The sequence below is a fragment of the Falco cherrug genome, chromosome 15 (assembly GCF_023634085.1).
Source record: "Falco cherrug isolate bFalChe1 chromosome 15, bFalChe1.pri, whole genome shotgun sequence".
Classification (NCBI taxonomy): Eukaryota; Metazoa; Chordata; class Aves; order Falconiformes; family Falconidae; genus Falco; species Falco cherrug.
In genome coordinates this window covers 21852586-21870197 of record NC_073711.1, presented here as the reverse complement: position 1 = coordinate 21870197, position 17612 = coordinate 21852586, and the positions used below count along the sequence as shown (strand labels likewise).

Here is a 17612-nt window from a genome sequence, read left to right as displayed (position 1 = left end):
CAGACTTTCCCATGTGCAGTCAGGAAAGATCGTGGAGAAAGTCTGAAAAATAAAATGAAATAAAATAAAATAAAATAAAATAAAATAAAATAAAATAACAAAATAAAATAAAATAAAATAAAAGGGGGAAAAAAGTGAGGATGTATTTTACTCTACAGACTTTGCCTGGGCTCCTGGCTGTTGGCTGGCTCTGCGCTGCTCTCTGGGGACACTGCTTCTCTGTCAGCACCACGTGGCTGTGACTCCACGTACCCAATTCCAACCTTATCAGAGGAAAGAATGAACTGTTATCTCATGCAAGACTAGTAGTTACCACTTCTCCAGGAAATTCAGAGTCAATAGCTCTTTGCCCCAGATGTTTAACTCCAGAAGGCATATAGCATTACTGTTAAGCCAAGCTCCTACAGCAACCTGAAAGCAGGAAAGTCTACATGTAAAATAGGTAAATCCCACCCTATAGCTAGATGTCATAAACTCTACTCTTTCCAGACCTTTGTTTAAACTACAGTTACAGTTGTGCTTTTCTCTCCGAGATGGTCTAAAGACAGAGGAGAGGCCAGGTATGCAAGGAGTGGCTATGTCTCTTGCAAGCTCAAGCAGATAAGCTCAAGAAAGAGACGAACAAGCTCGCAGGCACACAAGGGCACACATACTCTAAATAATTTATAAATCTGTTGACAACTCCAAGTTGTGCCATGTGTTATTTTGATACCTTATTGTTCAAATCTATAAAGCTCATATCTGTCAACTATCAAGTTCTTGTGTGCCCCAAAGCTTGTTCATTTTTTCCATCTCCATCAGCCAGTCTAATAAAAGATCTTACCTCACCCTGCAGATTTGGCCTCTTTGAAACAATATGGGCTTCTGAATGGCATCTGCCCCAGTCACGCTTACACCTTGGCTGGTTTACACCACCAGTCCAAGTTGTAAAGAATATCCACTGCCAAGGGGCTGCTGCTAACTGCTCTGTATATAAAATATATACCTAAAATACAGAATACTATCAAATACATAATGACTTAAAACAGATTATGGTTTTCTTTTCCCTAGCAAAAATATCTTAAATTCATAAGGGAAATATTTATATTAGTGTTTATCCTTTAAACATGGGAAAGGAAAATATTTGGAGAGAAAAATCTCTTGAAGATACCGCAGTTCTTTTGTATCTTCAGTTTTCAGACCATCACTCACATTGTTTCTCCTCAGTCAGCTCAACAGACTAATTCTATTTAATCCTTTTCTTTTTATATGTAAAATGATACAGTTTAATGCTCCACAGTTTAATATCTGTGAAGTTTTATCTTTATTTGTTTGGGAAATTTGAGTCAGATACTCACCTACTGTAATTTCCAAAGAACAAACAAATGAAAAAGGGCAGTCCATTTTCATGCAAATCCAGCCAGCTGTTTAGCTCAGGCTGCCCTTGCCTTCTGATGTGAGGATCTGCATAAAAACCAAAGTGGAGATATGATAAAATATAAAAGGCTGACAATAACATGCAAATCGAAATCAGTCATTGGAAAACTGTGGACTCATTGTCATCAAAAGAATTAGGTGGCAGAACAAAACAAAAGAGCCCTACTGATAAAAGTAACTATGGTATGATGGCTTTAAAATCTACAGATTTCTTATACCACAAAGAAAATTGAAATTAAACACCTCTCTAGACTGTCTGCTTTTAATCTTTTCTTTCTGAGCTGCTTCCTGACATATTCTCTGTTAACTTTTTATCAAAGGTCATTTATAATCATATTTCAGAGATAAAATAAAAATAAAAACCGCATTTCTTTCCTAAATTTTAATCAAGTGCCCAGAAAAAAAACAAAACAACCCCACCTAAAATAAGCAGCAATGTAGTCCAGACACACTGAAATGTTTTGATGGAATATTAGCGGCTCCTTACATTATCAAATCTAGAACTGAGTTTCTGCATATAGTTTTGCTGTCATTTAGAATTACAGTCAAAACTGATGACAAGGTTTGGGTGGTTTTGTGGCCATACAGAATAACAGTGAATCCCCGAATTCTGATACACGACGAGGCAATGATGGTGACAGAGGGTCTTCCACAAGGACAGGCAAAGTGTTGTTTAGCTGTTAGCCATATATGCCCCTGTTTAGGAAGCTGAGAGAATACTTCATCAATTTATTGGAAGAATTTTCTGATAATATTCAACAAAGTACTCAAATCGGTTTAATTTTTTTTATTAAATTCCTTCCTTCCTCATAGAAAAAAATGGATTTCCAGTGAAATATACTTTTCATTCCAGAGAAACAAAACCAGTTCCCCCAAAATTACAAAACATTTTCATAACTAGACCACCTTAGGTAAAGAAACTTAAGGATTTCTATCTGAAGTTGAACAGGAAATAAATTCCATTTTAACATTTATTTGTATTGATATTTCATTTCTGTTGATAGGGTAGTTTGGTTTTTTTGAATATAACATTAAGCAACTTGGTTGTAAAATAAGAAGAGCTAAAATGAAGACGTTAAAGAAAGAGTGCAAAACTTGGAAAACACAGTTTTTTAAGGGTGCCGGTAAGCCACTCTTAAACCAGCCTGATGCTGGTGCACCAGCAGTAAGCTCAGCTCATGCTGGTGGTGCCATTCCGCTCTGGACCCTCACACCACCTCCCTGCTAACTCTGATTTTAACCATCATGTGTTTTCCCACCACAGTACATGAATCCCTTCCACTGTGCCCACGCCTTCCCACGCCTTCCCTGTCCCTGCACCTTTGGATGCAAACATCAACCGAGCAGCCCCACGCGCGTGAGCTCCCCAGCCATCGCCTGCTGCTGCAGCAAAGCTGTCAGAGTGGGGACCTGGGCTCCCTGCAGCCTGCACGGCGAAAATACGGCCCTTCCGTTTGTGTTAATACATGCTTGTATTAAAAACTAGGCTAAAAGATTGCTAATATCACATACTGAAGCACTCAATAGCTAGAAATGCTAGAATTAAAGGTCCCTCTGCAAGTTTAATTTGGCTCTTGCCTGTCTTCACTATGATGTAGTTGTTAATTACTTGCTCACAGGCGGCTTTTCTTTTTCTTTTTTTTTTTTTCCAGAGAAACCCAGTCTCATAAGTGCATAGGAATGACTATGCATGGAAATAAATCAGGATTTTTATTTTGCTGCTGTCTGTAGTTGGTGGATACACAGTGAATGAGCTGAAAGAAGCCAAAAGGATAAAAAATCGTGTCACCGTTTAAGACTACATCTATGTGCTGAAATGAAATCCCATCACCTGCACTGAACAAGTAAGTCCATTTGGGTCCCCAAGGCAGCATCGCTGTATCAGCGCCCTGCTGTGTCTGAGCTAATGAGGCTCCGGCAGCGATCACACACGTGTGCTGCTTTGGGGACAAAAGATGGTACCTCGGCAAAGCATGGCACCCTGCCACCCAGCACGGCAGCTGTTCCCATCCAGATGTGCAACAAGTCTCTTGAAAGACCCTGTTCCAGCAGCGGCACCTGCTCGCCAAGGAGCTGTTGGGGGGAACACCTGTGAAACAGCAAACCTGTGGTACCTCAGCAGCTGCATCCCACCAATTTCTTGGTGCTTTGGAAATACCTTCAGCCTCGGTGCCCAGTTGTGAAGATCTAAAATGGAGACAACCCATTCCTTCTGCACTAACAGGGTACTTCACTGCTGTTCACAGAAGCACCATAGATTAGTTCATTGTAAATAGCCATGATGAGAGCATCAGAGGAGAATCCACGAGGAAAAGCCCAAAGCTTGGATGGTGAGTGGGAAATAACAACTCATGAGCATGAGAAGACCACACTTGCTGAAAGAGGAGGAGGTGCCATTTCAGTGCACGCTGCATAACAAAAGTCCATACTGGAGTATGCATACACGTAAATATATATATATATATGGTTGTATTAGCATTTTCCTTACTTTTCAGCATTTAACTTTTCAACCTTTGTGTACTTTTGTTACCTTTCATATGCAATTTTCCAAACAACTAACAAGTCAAGACTTAAAAGCATTTAGCCTGCTGGACCATACAACCTTCCTTCACTTCAGCAGCAGAGCTGGAACAGCTAGACTGTTTGTAACCACCTCCTGTGCCCTGGCTTACAATGTCCCCTGTGGTAGCAGAAAGCTTTTGTACGTCACTATCGTTATAGACATGGGAAACATAAAATTTCATAGGATCCTTTAGGTTGGAAAAGACCTTTAAGGCCACCCAGCCCAGCCCCTAACCCAGCGCTGCCAAGCCCACCGCTGAACCGTGTCCCCAAGCACCGCGCCTGCGGGGGTTTTGAGCCCCCCCGGGGACGGTGCCAGCACCGGGTCCCTGGGCAGCCTGTCCCCCTGCCCGGCCACCCTTTCCGCGAAGGAATTTCTCCTGAGATCCCCCCTGACCCTCCCCTGGCACAGCCTGGGGCCGTTCCCTCTTGTCCTGTCGCTGGTTCCCTGGGGGAAGAGACCGACCCCCCGGCTCCAGCCCCCTCAGGCAGCCGCAGAGCGATGGGGCCCCCCCGAGCCCCGTTTCTCCAGGCTGAGCCCCCCCAGCCCCCCCAGCCGGTGCCGCAGCCCCTTCCCCAGCTCCGTGCCCGTCCCTGGACACGCTGCAGCCCCTCGGGGTCTGTCCTGTAGCGGGGGCCCAGCCCTGAACCCCGCGTTCGCGGGGCCCCCCCAGTGCCGGGCGCAGGGGACGGGCGCTGCGCCGCTGCCGCCGGCCACGCCGGTGCTGGCACAAGCCGGGATGCCGGTGGCCGCCGTGGCCTCCCGGGCATAGTGTTCGCCAGAGACTCAGCACCAAGAAAACAATACTTGATTTGATGGGTTTGACGCAGCCCCTGAACCAGCAAGAGGCGACCCGGGGGCAGAGGCAACAGCCCCCCACCCTCACGGCCATGCGCGGCGGGAGCAGCCCGGCAGTGGTACCCCACCACAGAAAGGGGGTTGCTCTGTGTGAGTGCCGCATCCGCACTGCGGTCGGCGTGGAACTGCGAGGAGATGGATCAGCCTCAGTGCAGATGGACTCAGCAAGTGCAAACAGATTTTTAACATGCGTATAAACTAGGGCACAGGAGGATTTTTTGACAAGAACAAAAAAAAAAAAAAAAAAAAAAAAGGAGCCAAAGTAACTACTTACCTGCTCTGAAGCCTGGAGGAACTGAAGCTGCTCAAAAAAATTATAATTTTGAAGTCTGTGAAAGAACATACTTTCCCACAACCTCTTAAAAAAAAATAAAAAAAAAAGAAGAAAAAAATCTATTCATTTTAACAGAAACTTCTAAAAAACCCACTTAACTCACAGTTGGCACAGAAAATATCACCTCCAACATTTGAAGTCTGCCAAAACTCTAGGCAGATTCAAGCAGGGAGTTGAAACACCAAGCGCCGGGCAGCCGCCACAAGTGTGCAGCTTTTAGCCGCTGCAGAGGAGACGCTTCAGGAGCAGGGAGATAAGAGCAGCTGTAAATTTGTGGAAGTGAACTGTTCTCAGCTCTGGTGACTATATGGTACCTGTGACTGCCTAATTTTGATTAGGACTGTGGATGTCTCGATCCCCATCGCTCAGTGTTAGAAATCACCCTGCTGAGGGCTTTCCTGACAGGTGATGGAGAAGGTTGATGATGGTGCACAGGAAATAAAAGCCCTCAGGCATGATGTGAATGGGCCAGAAACCCAGGAGAGCAAAGGGTCCTCAGTGCCCTGGCACCGGAGTGAGAGGCAGAGTAACCCCCACCTGCAACAGTGTGGGGAGGAAGGTAGAAAAGATAAAAAAACCAAGGCATGATACTTTGGAGATGCCAATTGCCTTGGAGAGAAGGATGCTCCTTCCTTCTTGAAGATCCTGGAGGACCATCTCATTCCTGACTAACCTCCATCTCTTCTCCAACCGATTTGTTTTGGTCACAGCCATGAAAGTTTTACAGTTCTTTCAGAAGTGATATGCAAGTCAGTAAGTTTGCCATAGTGAGAGCAAACATCAGTTTACTTGAGGACAATTATTTTATTGAAATCCATTGCCCAAGCCTGGATTTCAGGAATCATGACTCAGCAGGCCTCAGGAAATAATGAAATTAGCTCTAAAGTCAGGAGTTTTTAATGAGAGTGAGAGACAGAGCCTTTTTTAGCTTCTGGTTTACAAAACCCAAGGTAATTTGATACTAACAAACTAGGAACTCACTTTCCCTTTTTTTAATGGGAACCAGAAATCCCCAGCTGGACACCACTGCTGGGGTCCAGCAAAGAGGGCTTTAAATAGCTGGTGGGTGTGCATGGCAGTAATGTCACCAAATCAGAGCCCAGTGCAAATTAGTTCTCATGCCTACATGCATTTATTCAAATCGTGCCAGGCACCCAAAACTGCTCCTATTAGCACCAATACCATTTGTGACACACAATACAGCTCGTGGGTGTTGCAGAAGCATCTCGAGGACTCGAGCAGACTGGCCATCCTCTGTGCTAGGTACTGGAGAAAAACATTTGAACAGCAGCAAGAGGGTACACAAATACTCAGCGCTGAAAATAAGTCATTTAGGAATAAGTACATTTTTCTTGTTGCTTAGCACAACATGAAAGTTTTGTGTCAGTTTTTATCCTCACAATGTGTTCCTAATATTGTCATCGATAGCAGCAGTTAGCATTATACCATTTTGATAGAAAAAAATTCAACTCCTATTTTGAACTTTTTAATCTTTTCCTATGTGCCAGAAAGTAGAATAACCAAAGCTTATCTATTTATGCATGTGCCTAAATCTTCAATGCATATATAAATTTAAATCTCATTACACTATAACACACTGCTTTAAAAATACGGATACATTTTAAGAGTCTGCTACACATTTTTATCAAATAGGGGGACTTAATTTTTATTTTTCTTCCACATAAAGCCAGTGAAATCCTGCATGTTAATACTTCAGGAAAATAAACTTGTGTAAAGATTTGCCTATCCAAAGTACAGTATAATTTAAATTTAAATCCCTCAGAAACCCAAAGCACTGTGTTTATAATATGAGAACAGCGGGCAGTCATGCCCTTGACTGGAGGGCATGTCATCTAGTCCTCTCCTTCTCTGCAAAACCATCAGGCTGGCAGTAGTGACAGATGAACAGCTTACCATTAATTTCTCCTCTTTCATGCCTTCAATCCAAATGGTGCATACTCTCCACAGGGAGGCATCAAGGTCTTTGCCTTTATTTCTCTTGCATACTCGCACTGACTTATAAATCAAGTGCAGATAAGAAGAGAGGGCAAATATCAATCTTTTTTTTTTTCCTGGCCAGTGCCCACTGGCACACTACTGAGCTTTGACTGAAAGGTTCTTCAAATCTTTATGTGATTCATAGGCAAGAGAGCGCTCTGTGAGGACAAAACAACAAAGGAAATTTGAGAGAGAGGATTTGTATATATTGGCTTATAAATTAGAAGCGTCCTCTCTGCAATGTTTAAATATGGGTTACCAAAAAAAAAAAAAAAAAAAGTGAATCTAAGTTGTTATTACTTTATTGAAAAAAATGTTTGTGGAATATAAAATAGGCAGCTCTTCTTGCATGCAGCCGCTGGAGCAGCTCTAATCAGAATGTTGTATTTTCCCAAACTAGGCTGTCTTGTGGGGGGCATCCCTCCTCTTTGCCTCTGAAGCAATTCGATCCTTCAAAACAGATTGGCTCTTACTGCTTTGCAGCATTAATGACTAGCTTTTGTCTCTCTGAAAAAAATAAGAAATCTTATTTCAATTTAAAAAACAAAGGGCCAGATCTACATCCCACGCAAACCAGTGCAGCTATATGGGCTCATCTGCAGCTCTGCTGATTGGCAGTAGATGGAAAACTGTCCCACAATGTTTTTTAAGTACAGCGGATAAAAGTTTGCTGACTATATTTTCTTTGAAACTGCTGCTGCATCTTTCGAAGTTCAAAGAAAATAAAGACTTTTTTTTTTTTTTAAACTAAGTTTCACAGACCATCTTAGTTTGCAGTGATTTGGGGGGGTGTGTGTGTGTCATTAGAGCCTTGCATACTAATTCTGTAAGCAATCTGCCAATGCAATGAAGGGATATGGGTCTTCCTTCCCCTGCTCTTTTTTTTTTTCTTTAAGTGAATTACTAGAAGAATTTTCTTTTCGGTTACAATAAATTGATCTTGCATTTAAAACATATATTAAATCATTGGTGTGAGTGATGCAACATTATTAGATGTCAGGAAATAATCTATATTATGATAGTTGTTGACAAATGATAATATTATTTTCGGGCTAAGCATGAGGTGTTAATGCTGCTAAATGGCTGCAAATGTTGACGTTAAAGGCTGCCTGCTGGCCATTTCCAGGTGACATATCTGGGGATTCGGGGCTATTTCATTTTCCAGCCTTTTTTAAGGCTTCAGGCCCCATCCATAAATTACAGCTGATGACAAAAGTGGAAGCTAACAGTGGCAAAATTAGGCCCACAGGCAAAATAATTATATATACAGCCTTTAGCAGTGAGGGAGAAAGCCATCAATCAGCCCCCAATTATTCACTAGTTAATCAGCTCTGCCCTTCCTTTATTGAAGGGTTACAGTGTAATTAAGTTGGCAGCATCCTTTTAATTCATCAAACATACAACACATGGCGGTGTTTGCTGCAATCAGGGGACAGCACCTTTGTGTGCCTGACCCCTAGCACTGCTGTAGGAGAGGAGGAAAAACTTCAGAGGTAAGAGAGACTATTTATGTGAGAGCAGAGCACCCCGGCCACGCATCGCCGCGGCACAGAGCCACTGTGGAGGGCAGGCAGGGCTGGAACAGCATCCCTGTGTGGACCAGCGTGTTAAACACCTGCGTGCATGGCCACGTAGGCTCGGCGGGTGCAACCACTCCAGAAAACCTGTAGTTAATCACATTATTCTCGTATTGCTTAGGGCAGGTGGCTCTAGACCACGGCGTCTGTGGGTGTACAAAGCCCCGTGCCCCTCTTCCCAGCAATCCCTCCCCAATAGCGGGGCGAGAGCCGAACATCCCTCTGTGGTCCCTGGACTGATGGTGGACCACAACTTCCAGGCCCATCAAACCAAGCACAGCTGATATATACATTCATCCAAGAAATGACTTTACAGAAACCAAAAGCAGTTGTTTAAAGGCAATGCGGAGTTTTGTGTCCTCTCTCAGGTTAATAATGTTGGATTTCCATATTATACAGCAGATTAGTATTTTCAGTGGCTTTTGCCAGTAAGGAATTATTTAGACATTGATTTTATCTCACCAGTAATGGAAATTACTCAAGATATCACACTTCTTTTAACCATACTAAATTTTAACCTATGAATGCATGCTATGGCTATGGCCTCTGTGTTTGCACGTAAACCCAAGTATGTTACACATTGTGTGTGTGTCTTTTTTTCTCCCTATATTTACCTGACCATAAATCTTTTTTCCTGCCATTTACTTCCTGCTCACGGCATCCTTGGAGATGCTGAAATGTCCTAAGTGTCCTTCCTACCTTGCAGAACAGATACAGAATTATTTATTCATAAACAAGCTCTGTGTTTCTAACCTGCTTGTAATAATGAAGCTTTATACAATCATTGGCTACAACGCATGATGTGGGCAAACAAACCCAAACCCCTCAACATCAGAATGCACTGGGAATCTCAATGTTCAGAGGTGTTGGCTTTTTTGACAAAAGTCTTTATTGCTCTGAAAAGTGAAAGAGCATTACCCTGCTGGACAATCATTATCGGTTATTTTGCCTCATTTGGTCTGTTTGAAGACATTGGGAAATTTCTCACTATATACCAAAATATCTTTCCTAAAGATGCAAAACCTAACATTTTGTTTTGTTTTCATTGTTTTGGGATATTTGTTTGTTGTTGGTTTATTTTGGCAAGGGGTGGGGTGAGATTGGGGACATGACATGGACAAGCAGAAATCACATGTCTATCCAGAATCTCCAAGAAACCAAGAGTGCAGCCTTGACCAGATTTGGCCAACAACCACGAGTAGCCCCCACAGCAATCCCTTCTGGACCTTACCCTACTCATTTGCACATTATCTAGAGCCTCACCCAAGAGTTAGAGTGATGGGTAAACACAAAAGTTAGACATACTTTGTGCTATTCTCCCTTTCAGCAATTTTACCCCACCAGACACCCTATAGTATGCTGACTTTGCAGCATCCCACACTCTCTGGAGCTGGGAGCTCAGCCCAAGAGAGGAAGGACAGAAGGTGGAAACACCAGCTGTTCTGGCCAGGAACCGTTATCGTCTTAGTTAGCAGTATGGGTTCCCCCAACAGCAAAGAGAACCTGATGTTCTTAAGTCACTTTGGCTTTTTTGACCACTAAATATCCATTTGGACAACATGCTGCTGTCTTAGTCTAGGAATCAGCTTGGTTTGCCAGATCCCATGGAAGGAGAGCTCTTGTTGACAGCCACTTGCAGAGATTTCCGACATCGACCTGCTCTGCCATGTTCCATTCTCCTAACGGTACTGGAGACTAAACTGAGCCACCAACATATCAATGTGAGCTACCAAAGGATCTGCCCCAGCAAAGACATTAGCATAAAGTAAAAGTTATAGTCTTGCTACCAAAATACTATTTATTTATTTATTTGTCTCCTGGTTGTACGCACACCTCTTTTTGCTCTTTGGGTTGTTTTTTTCATAGCAGAAACTCGGGCTGCACAATTTAGATTCTGCATTATCTCAATGTAATAAGTATCATCTTTTCCCAAAGAAAAAGTGTGCCATATTGCAGCCAACCTAAGTCACAACTCAAGACAACACAATCATATCATAATATAATTTTATACAATGAGATTGTATCTGTTGTTATTGAGGGTCATTGAATTCCGTCTGTCAGTGTTATGTTATTGAATAAGTTCAAGTAATAGTTTGTGCTGATTATCAGAAAGTATGTTTAAAAACTGTCACTGTGTTTATATCCTTCAGGGTTGCATTTGAATTATGCAGATAAACAGGATCAAGCAGTGTGATGTAGTGACGTACCATTCCTGATAGAAACTGCAGAATAAAGTTGTTAGGAAATTTTCTGGAAAAAAGGGACTTTGTACATGTTGGCTCTGTTTTAAATATAATAGACTTGGTATACATAAAGCACATTTAGATTTTTTGAGGTTAAGCATACACTGTATACTCAGACAAAAAACAATGACCAAAAAAGAAAAGCTTCATTATCCATTGTGAAAAGTTACACACAAGCAAAAATATTTTTGTGTATTAATTTGAATGTTAAAAGTATTTTAAAATCATTCAAACCCATCAGGTCAACATGGTCAAGGAAAACATTTTTGTGGACAAAATTCATGTTAGGATAAACTGCCATCTGCAATCTTTAATTATGCTATAAAAAATTTCCTAACAGTGAGTAAGAATGTAAACCACATCATATTTTTTCCTAACTACCTAATTTTTCCATTTTAATATACAATTTAAAATTCATTGCATCTTGGTTAATTAAATAAATTATCCATTTGGAAAAAAGACAATTCAGTGTGCCTACTGGAGCTGAACACAACAGCGTCAGTTGCAGTTGTGTATTTTGTTTAATTTGAGTAACATTTTGTTTTCATATATTTTCTATTAAGAATATTTTAGTCATGTTCCTATGAATGTGTTCACTTTTTTTCATGGGCAATTTTTAAGTAACAAGATAATGAACACTAAAGAAACACATATTATATGCAAATTTTTTCTCTTGGCTGATAGGCTTAGATAATATACTGAAGTATAACCAGCAAATGCACTAACACTCCCACTAGGTTTCCAGTTGAGACACTGCACTTGGGTTAAGCATACAATTCTTCTGTCGCTGGTAAGAGACATCACCATCTTGTCCAGCAAAATTCGGAACAGTCCTTTCTAATTGCTGTTTTCTAGCGATAAGTGTATTCCTAAGAATAAAGCAAAGCTATGTATGGCATTGCTTAGAAAAGTAAATAAATAAATAATAATAATAAAAAAAAAACATAAAAAAGAGGACAAAAAGAAAAGTCAGTTCACCTTCAGTTTTTACATAACCAAGAGTAGATCTTGTTTAGCATACACGGTCATAGTCTCTGTCTGGATATTCATATTTACTTATGCAGAATTCATAATCAGATGAATTCAAGTGCACACACTAAGAGTTCCCAAGATAACTTTGAATCTAAATACATTTACTGTATCAGAGATACTGAGGATAGAGTGGCATTAGAGGGCAAAATGCCTTGAAGCATTCTGGTAATACTCACATGACTCCTCTTTCCTCCTCACAAAACCACATTTCAACTATCTATTACAAGTCCAGAAAAGACATTATTTGGAATAGCTATGAAAGTGCGACAATTCATTAATCTGGAAACTAGATATTTGGAATAACTCCTGGACAGTAACAGAACAAGCACCAAAATGCAAACTTTTGCATGGACAATAAAAACTACGTTATATATGACTTTCTAAGCAAGCACCTTGAAATAATATTCGAGGAAAAATAGGATTCCTCATAGACAATTTCAAAAGAGGAAGAACAGATTAAGACATGGAAGTGAATTGCTGCGATTAGCCCACAAGGTGACGAGTGGTCCCGTTCTTTCACACAGCAAAGTTTCCTACTTGTTGATCCCATGGCAGAAATATCACCTTTATGTGATCTTTTCCGAAAATAGAATCCACGAAATGTATTTGTTAAAAGGATAAAAGCTACAAACCCCATATGTAATAGGTATCTAAGTGGCCCAAGGTGACATCACACTGGCCGATCCCTCACAACACTGCATGATTCATACCGGAGAATTACAGGCAGAAGCGTAATGTCAGCTGACGATGAAAGGAAGTAGAAACCTTTGTATTCTCGTCATATAGACTCCAAGGGGAACATGAAGCTGAAAAACTACATTATGTATATAAGATACTTGCATGGCTTTTAAGAGAGGATTTTTCTTTGCCTTCATGCAGCAAGAACGTGTTTCAGCCTAATGCATTAGATTCATTTGTTTTGTTGAGTCCAGCTAATGGGATGAAGATAAAGTGACTTCCAGGCAGAAAACCTTGTTAATCAAAACCAATTTGGGCCACTTGTACATGTTGTTCTGACTTTCCAAGTAGGAACATCCATTTTTCACAAGAAACGCGTGTGCATGAAACAAAAAAATGGCCACAGATTGTTTCATTTTTGGACAACTACTCATAGACTCTGTATGTTAATGGTTTATCTGAGAACATCTATAGACAGTTTTTTCCTCCCTAAAACAAAAGCTCCTGATCTCTGGGAAAGACTTCTCTCTATTTCAAAGGCTGTCTCCAAGATGCAGTTCTAAACAGATTCACTTCTTGATATCTTTTGCACAAATTTGTGTAACTGCATTGCCTACTGGAAGCCAGGTTCACATCCTGGAGGGAAGAAAACCTGAGGAAAATCACCTAAAACTGCGCTTAAAGCAGAATAATTGTGTATGTTGTGGATCCTTGTGGTACCTTAATGATTGGTAGCTTGACAGCTTTAATAGATTATCTTGAGCGACAGGGTGGGGGACTGTGCCACCACCGAGGCAGGCACGAGGATGGTCTAAGTGGCCAATAAGCATTTTGATCTCTTTGGAAATATCATCTTTTCCACAAATTATTAAGACTGTATGCCACAATAAAAGACACTCAGAAGGAGAGACTGTTAATATTAAAAAATCCAAGCAACAATAACTGATGAAGCATTCTAATGTTTGTGAGTCAGAAGTAAATGTAAATTTACCAGGGACATTTATTCAAAGTAAAAGCAGAAAGGTGTTGAAGGCAACATCTTGCATTTGTGTAAAATGCATAAATTAATGAATTCTTCACAGAAGCATTTTTTATTTCAATTATTAAATCCTCTCTTACCATTACACCCCAAACAAAGACATTAAGAAAAGAACCAGGCCATATTTCCTCTTTTACCTGTTTACATAGTCCCCTGCCTTGCTCTTATGGTGTATTTACATTTAATTATGAGGTCAGAGTTAAAACCTTATCACTGTATCTATTCAACTGCCAACACTTGCTAACACTTCACTTACATTTAAACATTTTTCCCTGGGATGATGCACCTATTAATAAATTGGTATAAGGGCCAGCATCCTCAAATAGAATATTAAACACTGCCACCTCTGAAGCCCACCTTGTACGTGGTGCTGCTAAGTTACATTTGAGCAGCACACTTTTTTGGTAGCCTTAGATAAACATAGCAGTTGGAATTCTCTCCTCCATTTCTACAGCTGGCAAAAGGAGTCACAGAATCACAGAATCATGTAGGTTGGAAAAGACCTTCAAGATCATCAAGCCCAGCCCTTAGCCCAGCACTGCCAAGTCCATCACTAAACTGTGTCCTCAAGCACTGCATTTTTTGAGCCCCCCCGGGGACGGTGCCAGCACCGGGTCCCTGGGCAGCCTGTCCCCCTGCCCGGCCACCCTTTCCGCGAAGGAATTTCTCCTGAGATCCCCCCTGACCCTCCCCTGGCACAGCCTGGGGCCGTTCCCTCTTGTCCTGTCGCTGGTTCCCTGGGGGAAGAGACCGACCCCCCGGCTCCAGCCCCCTCAGGCAGCCGCAGAGCGATGGGGCCCCCCCGAGCCCCGTTTCTCCAGGCTGAGCCCCCCCAGCCCCCCCAGCCGGTGCCGCAGCCCCTTCCCCAGCTCCGTGCCCGTCCCTGGACACGCTGCAGCCCCTCAGGGTCTGTCCTGTAGCGGGGGCCCAGCCCTGAACCCCATTTGCAATGTGCCTGGCGCTCACACTGGAGTGTTTAGGGTGTATATGCTGGCTTTGGCCCCATCCCACGCCACAACCCCACGGTGCCAGGGCAGCGGGTCCCTGCAGCCCAGCACAGCTGGCAGAGACGTTACAGCCCATGGCGTGGTTACAGGGTGACAGGCACCACCTGGGCACTGGGGTTGGTCTTGTTCCTCGATGAAAGTCTCACACGGCAGACCTCCTCGGCAATGCCTTTTTGCCAGAGGTCAGGACGGAGCAGCACTCGGCCGAGGCCACCCTGGAAGCTGCAAGGGACAGGCCTGGTCAGCGCTCCACAGACTGTCCGCAGAATGGGGGGCGTTAACAGGGCCACAGAAAATGCTCCAAAACACCCATTTCTGAATGGCCCCGTGGGAGACACGCACACCAGCTGCCTGCCACGTCTGATGATTTTTTGGGTCTGTTTTTGTTTTGTTCTTTTTAAACAAGAGCACTGTGCAGTTTATGCTGTGCTGTCTAGCAGGAGCTCACACCACTAGGGCTGCTGCTTGCAGTAGCTCACAGCAGTAAATCTTCACCCCTTTTACATGCCAGCGTCTGTATTTGCCTTAATTTCTCTTTGTCCTTGTTCTTGGGAAGCAGAGAGGCCGCATGCAGTACAGCAATAGCACATTTAACACCACGCCTGCCCGTGCCCTCTTTGCAATTTCAGACAAACCAGTTGTCAGACAGGCCGTTGTCACCCAGGCACGCGTGAAACGCTCGTTCTAGTCCAGAGGTTTAGATTTCCATCTATTTACAGCTCCTCAATACCGGGCTAAAATCTCTGAGCAAAACTCAAAATCTGCTTGAAGAGGGAGTGAAGTATGTCAACAGAAAGTTTTGCACAGTTTCAAATGAGTTATTAAATCACCTTCTGGAGCCCACAGAAAGAAACCCAATACTGCCCTTGGGATTTCAAACTCCAGTGAACTTGGTCGGTGCTCTGCATCCCTAACAAGTCTTGTAATCAGACCAAGGGGCTTCTTTGTGGACCTTTTTTTTTTTCCCAGCACTCCAGTAAACACAACTCTTTTTATCCCACTTACTTTTGTTTGCATGGTCCATGTATTTCTTTATCTCTGTTTTCCAATGCTGTTAAACTCCCCTCAGTATTTCTGAAGAAAGTCTGAAACTCAGTAACTCTGTATTCCCGAGGCAACCTGCAATAACAGCCAGCTCAGGATTGGAAAGGATAATCAGTCAGGAAAGGGATTTCATTTCTAGTGGGCAATTGCAAACAACAAGGGAAATATTATTTTTTTAAATTAAGATAAATACCTTAATGGTGTACTATTAAAATAATGTGCCCAGCTTACGCAGACCTAAAAAAAGAAGCCACTGTCAAATTTTCTCTCTTTAGGGGTACGTTCTTGTTACCAGTACAGGAACATTAATCACAAGGCGACTGCCAGTTGGAGTTGCCCTTAAAACATGGTCCCTTTGTCCCCATCTATCTGGAAGCCCCTTTTCATCACCCCACCAAGGCTTCCAGCACCACTGCCTCCCAGCTCCTTTCCAATGGCCACTTCACTGTGGCGATACAAGAAGTGGGATGCAATTTCTTCTTGTCTCCTTAATCTCAGCAATTGAGTTGTTGTATCCCCCAAACCACAGTACGCATCTGTAAATGCCATCCACTGCACCGCACCTTTGATGGGCTGCCCCCTGCACCCACCTGTGCCCTGCCCAGCATGGTGCCTTGTACGGGAGCATCTCTAGAGTAAATAGTACAAGGCTAATAATGGGACAGGGTTAGACCAGCTGAAGAAAAAAAAAACAACCCAACAAGAGGTGAGCACAAAGAATTGCATTTCTGCGCGGCACATTAACCTCGCATGGAGAGATGTAAAGACGGTGCCGTGGGTTACGTGATGTCTCATTGAGAATGCGCCAAGAACAGACTGAGGCTTGTGGGTTGATATGTTGGGGCAAAACTGCTGTGGTAAAGCCTGTCACACACCTGCACAGCTCTCACTTAGCAGGTGGGCTAGTGGATAGAGAAGAAAATGAATAACCAGCACTGAAAGCAACAGCCCTCTCCTCTGTTCTGCAGGTCACATTACTTATATACACTAAGTAAGGCAATGAGAAAATAACGACATGCAATATAGTTAAAAGTGAATGCCTTCATCCTTTTGTTGTTTATCAGTTAACAAAATGACATTATAGAGATGCTTTATGTATTTATTGAAAGGGTAGGAACATCTATCAAAGCTCATTTTAGCTATTGTTACTGCCATCAGACTTGTTCTCTTCTGCCACGAGCTGGAACAGGACTGTCAGTGAGAGATGACTGATATAGGCAAATGATTTTGCATCATTTGAGATACATACAGAAATATAATCATACCCAAGGTCAAACATTAGAAAAAGGTTGGGCATTTGGGGCAATGAAAGCAATGCTGTCAGATATTGAAATCTCAGCAGGAGATTCAGCTCCATTAAAACTGAATACACAATTACTTTCAGCTTGCTACTTTCCATGCATGTATAACTAGTTTGTTCATCTTGGTGCCCCCTGTGCTAGTCAGAAAAGGTAAGATTTTAATATTTTGAGGAATGGATATGATACTCCTTTCACAGGAGTCTACATAAGTGATAAAATGACTATATAATATATATGCAACTAGTGCATCACTTCAACAATTAATCTGCCTCCGAGAAGCTGACCTAAGAGATATAAGTAACTGTCTCTGCCCAGGTATCTTTAAATTCTCTGCAAGTATTGGGCTGACTTCACATGAGTGGCCTCCCAGAAGATGCTCCTTTGGTGACCAGGAAAAGAAACACTCAGCGTGCCTGCTAAGCAGCGCTGTTGGAGTAGTATGATGAAGAAACAGAACCAAAAGACAGAAATAAGGAGAGAAAGTAATGAAAAATAAATGGGAAAATGAATTGTAAATGGATA

At 42.4% G+C, this 17612-nt stretch overlaps 1 long non-coding RNA gene across 1 annotated transcript in view; it reads right to left on the bottom strand.

Moving 5' to 3' along the window:
- LOC129737442 (uncharacterized) overlaps positions 1 to 17612 on the bottom strand; it is a 73009-nt gene that overhangs the window by 18244 nt on the left and 37153 nt on the right. Inside the window, exon 2 of the long non-coding RNA XR_008735299.1 lies at positions 1338 to 1443. This is a non-coding gene — a long non-coding RNA (uncharacterized LOC129737442). The remainder of the gene's footprint in view (positions 1 to 1337; positions 1444 to 17612) is intronic.